General features: G+C 45.3%; 1 protein-coding gene across 3 annotated transcripts in view; it reads right to left on the reverse strand.

Annotated features, from left to right (window-relative positions):
- The window catches only part of DRD2 (dopamine receptor D2), a 67,338-nt gene that overhangs the window by 29,740 nt on the left and 30,172 nt on the right, over positions 1-7,426 (reverse strand). The window lies entirely within an intron of this gene.

Raw genomic sequence — 7,426 nt, forward strand, 5'->3', positions numbered from 1 at the left:
CGATGGTTTCTGTGTATGCGCCAAACCCTTCTTCCAAGTGGCCTCCCATATTATAATGCTTTCCTTGAACTCTTGGGGTCTCCCCACTTGCCCCCCGTTCCATAAGGGATTCATATGTGGGATTTGTTTTCCTGCCAAACTGTATCTAAGCCCCATTTTTGTCTCCTTCCCCCTCTCACAGGTTTATTAGTAGTAGTAATAATCTTGTACATTATGGTTGTGTCCGGAGGCCCCAGGCAGGATCAACGGCCCATTGCGCTGGGTGTTGTATTGGACTCAGAAAGCTGACATTCTCAAAGATGCCTGGGTATTGTTTGTACTCATAGCAAACATACCATCCAGCTGTTGAGATCCTGAGGCAGTGCCACGACAACACGGCCATGTTGTGTCGCAGAAACACGTTGCAAAGAGATGGTGTCATGTTATATTTCCTCCCCTGCCTGAATTATATGCAGGGCTCTTATGCAGCGTGTAAGACAGGCTTGTAGGACAAGGGACAGACCTGGAGAATCAGGTGGAACCAATCCTGAAGGTTGGCACCAAATTTGTAGCTCCTCATTGCCTAGAAAGACAATGAAGCTCCAGGAAGACTAAAAAGAAAGAAAGAAGAGAGTAACACCCAAATCTCAATCCTTTGAATTACCCAATCAGTGTATTTTGACACAAATAATGTTAATCTATGCAGTGCCTGTCAATGTGTCTGATAGAAATGACTCAGGGCCTCAGACTGAGAATTCAGGAAACTAAATTAGATATAACTTAATGCATAAACCCAACCCCCCCCCCCCACAGTAACTTTGAAGTCTCCCTTTCCAGTGCAGTTTGTTCTAAAAGAATGTGTTCTTGTTTTGCCTGGTGACTGGAGACCTGAATGCCTAGCGGTTAAGTGCGAAAAACACATGTATCATTTAAATGAAAATATCAAAACCAAAACCTGGGAGACTGCTTTGTTGTTTCTCTTAGTCGTGCGAGCAAACAGAGAGCCTAGAGAACAGTGAGAGCTCTTTTGTAGATACATCTCTCTTGCAAAAGGAGTTCTCCAGTTTTACCTTTCAGAAACACGTGTGAAAATGTAAGCTGGAATCAGAGCAACCTAGAAGTTTCCTGGAGGGATGAGGAACTCATGCTGCATATGGTGACGGATCTAGGTTGGAGAATGTCAGGGGACTTTCAAAGAGCAGCAAGCAAACTAGTCTGGTTAAAAGAAGAACTGGCCTGTACTGCTGCTGCCCAGAATTGCAGGTAATCTCATCATAAACCTTTCTTGAAGTCTAGAAAGTTTAGCATGTGACTTCTTAATTTTCATGAAACTCTGCACTTCCTAATGTTAGCACCATGATGGAGGACACAGATACTTTAAGCATAACCCATATCAAATCTGATCAAAGCCTGCAAATCTTGGGAATCTCATGAGAGAGCCTTCACAGACTAATTTCCACCCTAAAGATGTTTGGATAACTGTGAATAAGACTCAGACCTCAAGAGGGAGGCTAATCTTGTGGTTAAATGACTGGCATAGGTGTCAGGAGGTCCAGGTTCAATTTCTGGTTCCAGACTCTTGTCCTGTGGATTTATGAGGTATAAGTCACTTAATTTCTCTGTGCTCGAGTTTCCCATCTGTAAAAACTGTGATAATGGTATTTCCTTTCTCTCTCCCTTGTTCTGTCTGCTCTATTTGCACTGTAAACTCTTTGAGTGGGGAGTGTTTCTCTTACTGTGTGTGTGCACAGCTTGGACAAATGGGAGCTTGGGCAAATCACTTCACCTCTCTCTGCTTCTGTTTCCTCTGAATGTCTTGTTTATTTAGAGTGTAAGCTCTTGAAGGAAGGGTCTGTCTCATAGTTCCTCTTTGTTCAGCCTTTGTCACAATGGGGTCCTGATGTTGGCTGGGGTCTCTCAGTACTAATGTAATAAAATAATAATAATAATAATAATTAATAATAAATAACACTTGTCTTAACCAGACCTTTGCCTCTCACCCATCCCAAGTAACAATTTTGTACTAAGGACCGAGACATTATGATTATAAAAATTCTTCCTAGGAATGGAAAACCCGAATCTTCCATCTCAAGTGCCAATGCAATTTGGGACAGCTCTTTGATTCACAGAAATGGTAAAAAGAGCACATCAGATCATTAAAGAAAACTCATTATCCGGATTTTCATGAGTAGAAGTGCTAAGTTCAGTGGCCTGGTTTGTGCAGTCACATTATTCACTCTGAGTATTCAGACAAATGCTAGGTGTTCATGGAAATGTTCCTGCGGGCTTGTCTATGCACGGAAGATATTCTGGAATAAGGCAGGATGTGAAGCTATTCTGGAATAACTATATATGTGCATATTCTGGAATAACCCATCGTCAGAAAATTATTTGTCTATACTCTTCAGCAACTACTTGGGAATGACAAATGCATTTAAAGAAATTCAGGATTGGTATATGCATCAGTCAACAAAAGGGGCACATTGGTAATGAATACTGCAGAGTAATAATAGTATCCCTGAATTAACTGGAATTACTCACATGCTTTAAAGGTATGCAAATGCTTGTGGGTCTTTGATTTTATGGTAATGTATGTTATAGCAAACACTGAAATGGATGGCTAATTGTTCAACTAGCTGTAATCCTAAATGCCTGGTGTAAAAAGGGTTAATTAAAGCAAAGAAGCTGATTCTGAATCTGCGTTTCAGCATGGAAGTCTACTTCAGAGACTAGTCACTGTACTACCGCTGATTCAGGCCTGCATCACCACTAATATTCCATATCTGTGAACTTTCCACACACAGTTCAGAGCAGATGTGCCATGACCTGCTTTGCTTTTGTGCTTCATGGGCTGCTTGGAGCTTTGGTTTAGATTTTTCAGTAGGAAAATAAGTAAATAAACAATAATAATAATTTTAAAATAACCCTGAAATGGCTTGTGCTAATAATGACAGTTGACAAGGACAGTTTAGATTATCAGGGTCAGGGCTGAAGTGTACATGACTCTGAGATCCTGCCTGAGTCAGGCTGCAGTGGGCAGGGAAAAGTAATGGGGCCAGGACAGGAGCATCATATCCAGCTTCTTCACCTAACCGCAGTAGAGAAATGGGCCACGTTTGGGGCTTCCCTTGAAGCTGGGGCCATTGCATCAACAGGACCACTGTTCCTGGGTCTCCAACTCCATCCATGAGGGATCAAGTCCACATGGAAAAAAAAAACAAAAAACCCTGTGTCCTTCATGCAGAAAGTTCAGTTCTACCCCTGGGTCTTACAGGGTCCTGTTAATTGCAGAACGAATGCCTAGGTTTTCCAAACTTTCCTCTGACACTTGGGAGCAGAGATTCTTCATGCTCCTCCTGGACTTTGCTGGGCACAGGCTCTTGAGGAAGAGAAGATAGTTTGGAGTTTGCACATCCCAGGAGCCCAATGCTGCACATAAATAAAACGTTCTGTGTTTTCTGCAAAACGCTACTCCAAATCAACCGCCATGCTACAGTCCTGCCTTGATCTGTTCTATGGATAGAGAGCTGGGTTCATCCTCCAAGCCTGTATATCTCACCCCTGTATCGTAAGAACATAAGACCAGTCATACAGGGTCAGACCAATGGTCCATCTCGCCCAGTATCCTGTCTTTCGACAGTGGCAGGTGCCAGATGCTTCAGAGGGAATTAACATTCAAGCATACATAATGCCGACAGATCCCCGTCATCAGCAGGCGGTACTGAACCATGGAACTTCTGGAGCTTCGTGCATGAGCCTCTACCGCACGAGCTAAAAGCCAACTGGCGCTTAGCTAAGGCTGTAGAGCAGACTCATTTAACTGTCTCTCCAAGTGGTCTCGGTGCCACTAGATGGGACAGAACGCCCCACCCAGGAGGTGGGAGGGTGACACATACATATATGCGAGGTTTAAAAATCTTGCTAAAAGACACAACCTGTCACACAGGGCCTGATACCAAGAGGCTGCCTTGGGGAGTCCCATCTGGGGTAACACTTTGGGTGTGTCTACAGTGCAATCAGACACCCACAGCTGGCTCATGCCCACTGACCTGGGCTCACAGGGCTTGGGCTGTGGGACTGTCGATTTCTGATGTAGACATTCTGGCTGTAGCTGCAGACCAGGCTCTGGGAACCTTCCGCCTCACAGCGTCCTGAGCCCAGACATCTATACTGCAATTAAACAGCCCCACAGCCCAAGCCCCGTGAGCCTGAGTCAGCTGGCACGGACCAGCTGTGGGTGTCTGATTGCAGTGTAGACATACCCTCTGAGAGCAGAAGCCTGTGTTTGGGGAGTAGCTGCAGTAGGTTTGTATGCTGTCCCTTGGCACTCAGGAGAGATTGATTTTTGCATGTAGGGCTATTCTCTGGAGGTTGAAAAATGTAGCTGTGCTGATTGAAGATCTCCCGTCGCAGGGCCAGGCCTGGCACAGAGAGAACCTGCGAAGTCTGGCGCCAGCTGGATGTATTTACACCCCAAGGTCCCGTCCCACTGGGATTGCAAGTACAGAGAAGTGAGAAGCTAATGCAGCTGCCATTTGTTTCCTTATCCCCTTTGAATGATTGCTGCAGTGCAAAGCAGCCATTTTTATATGAGCACAGTGATGCTCTGCCACTCTTAACTGAGCATCCCAAGCCCCAGAGCTCTGGGGAATGGAAAGAAGCCATTCTTACGTGGGTTTCCCCTTACTGATTTCTGCCCTGGCATCTTTCCTAGAAAGCTGGAAATGCTTCTGCCCCTCTGATTTGCCAGCCCTCAGGTGACTAGCCAGCCTCTGGCCTTCTTTGAATCTAGTTTGTTGCTGTGGACTTCCCCTTTCTCTTTCTTCTCCCTAGGATGACAGGTAACTTCTTCTCTGTTTTCTTCTGTTTAGTTCACTTATTCCCTTCATTTAATAGAAATGCTTGAACTTATCCGGTTCATCATTGCAAACATGAAACCGTCCAGGGCATTCCTTTCCAACCTGGGGCTCTCCCTCTGGCCTGCTGCTCTTCCTCAACTCATTCCAGTTGCGTCTCCTCCCCTGGGTTCCTTTCCATTTATTATTACTATGATATGCACTGCAGTAGTTCCTAAGCCCTCAGTCAGTGATCAGAGCCCCAGTGTGCGCAACACTGTACAAACGAGTCAACTAAAGATAATCCCTGCCCCGAAGAACTCACATCTCACAATCTAGAATGATGACAAATTGTACTAGACAGATACCAGACAAACAGGGTTGGAGGACAATGTCACCGTGAAGAGTGACAGATTTGCAACATTAGTACTCTGGGGGCTAGGTGCTCAGATGGTGTAAATCAGCATAGTTTCTCTGCAGCTGATTTACACCAGCCAAGTTTCTACTCCTCAGTGCACTAGGAGTCTCCTTTGACAGCACCATGGATACAGCTGATTGAGTTTTATCTGTTGCAAGACTTACTTATGTGTCTGCAGTGACAGCAGAGGCACTGAGGAGTTGTTAAAACTCTGCAAACAATCCTAGAAGGAAACAAAATGTTGTGACAGTTGCAATCGAATAGCTAAGTGGTTTCCTCAGCAACCAGTTGCCAACTGTTGTGCAATAATTAAACATCTGCAAACAGATGTGCTGCAAACCTTGCAGCTCTTGCCACCCTCACTACTTCTAGCTTTTACTAAGGCAGGTAATTTTTTTAATAAGGCAAAAACATTCAGCCTGTTCTTTCCTACCTACAACAGCTAAAGGCCGCTGTATTGTTTCCCTCTGAATGGTGGCATGGAAGCAGTGATGGTCAGAAAGCAGAGTTGTGTGCAACACCAGTTTGTTGTGGGGTGTGTGTGTGTGTGAAAGAGACAGTGAGATGTTCCTGATGATTTCCTGGGTGTTTGCAGATTTGATCTGGGCTAAAATGGGAGGATTTGCTCAATCAGCAAATGCAACATTTCACTCTGGAAATCCTGATAAAATGAAGAATTCTCCCGATTTTTACCCAGGATGAAGTGTTATTGGTTTTGCACCAGTGCTGTCTTGGTCACTATTGCCTGAAGTGGCTGTACTGTACCTAGTTTCAGAGCAGCAGCCGTGTTAGTCTGTATTCACAAAAAGAACAGGAGGACTTGTGGCACCTTAGAGACTAACCGATTTATTTGAGCATGAGCTTTCGTGAGCTACAGCTCCCTTCATCGGATGCATCCGATGAAGTGAGCTGTAGCTCACGAAAGCTCATGCTCAAATAAATTGGTTAGTCTCTAAGGTGCCACAAGTCCTCCTGTTCTTTGTACTGTACCTAGAGTGTTTGCAATGCTGGTAGAGTTCAGTTGCCCTCACAGCCAGCAGGGGGCATGCCTGAACTCCTCCTTCAGCAAACCGCTGAGAAAAATAACAAAGGAATGCTATATTGAATTTTAATGTAAGCAATAATAGCTGCCCTGAGCTTATCAGAAGTGATAATGCCAGATGCTCTACAGAAGCAGCAAGCAGAATATTCTGGTTATAAGAATGTGTTTCTGGCTTGCAGCAGAGGCAGGTAAATGCTAGAGTCAGCCCGAGGAGGGATGGCCTTCTTTCCCCATCAGTGTCTAAGTTAAACCTATTTCCTCTGTGAGTGGAAAGGAACGAGGCTCTCATCTTTCAAGAGCAGTCACTGCACATGTGGCATTGGGGCACAACCCAAGGGCATTTGACTCTGTAGTTTGCATAGTTGCAGCTTAATGTGTTGTGAAGCCTGCCTGCTGACTAGGACTTTAACGACCGAGTGAGGGATGAAAAGGGCTCCCCCTCCCAGGCTGCCATCTGGGAGCAGGGCACTTGTTGAACACTTGATTTTGTGCTAACCAGACACATTATGATACTGTTCTGCCCTTGTGCATTGTAGTGAAGTTGGTCACTGAGGTCATGTGGAGCTAGCTCCATCCTGGTTGGCCTTGACCTGGTGTCATCAAGGCAAATGGGCTACTTCAAATATTGCAAAGTACAGGAGAGGGAATATTGCCTTGTCAGTGCAGCAAAGGGGCCGGGAGTTAGAACTCTGGGGGTTTGCTCCCAGCTCTGAGACTGACTCATTGTGTAACACTGGGCAAGGGACTTGACCACCTGTGACTCACTTTCCCTGTTTGTACAATGGGGGTGACAGTGTTGATCTCTCTCTCTGTCTCTCAGTGGTACTGCATGGCTGAATCCATTCATTTCCCAGCACTTTCAGATGCTCATGGGACTTTGGGGTGTTTGACACGAGGTCTGTTGGATTTAAAGGCGCAGATCTACAGGTGAACGTTAAGCCGTCACCCCACCAGACATTGGTCGGGCGCAGGATAATCTCACAAATGAAAGGGGAGGGGTTTTTCAAAAGTGATTAGTTATTTTGGGTGCCTCGATGTTTGGGTGCCCAACTTGAGACGTCTTCATGGTGTCTGATTTTCAATGCTCACCACTTCCTATGGGGTCTCAAGCTGGACCCCCCAAATCACGAGTCACTTTTGAAAATCTTGGGT

The sequence above is a fragment of the Lepidochelys olivacea genome (genome assembly GCF_965140295.1).
Source record: "Lepidochelys olivacea isolate rLepOli2 genome assembly, chromosome: 22".
Taxonomy (NCBI): Eukaryota; Metazoa; Chordata; order Testudines; family Cheloniidae; genus Lepidochelys; species Lepidochelys olivacea.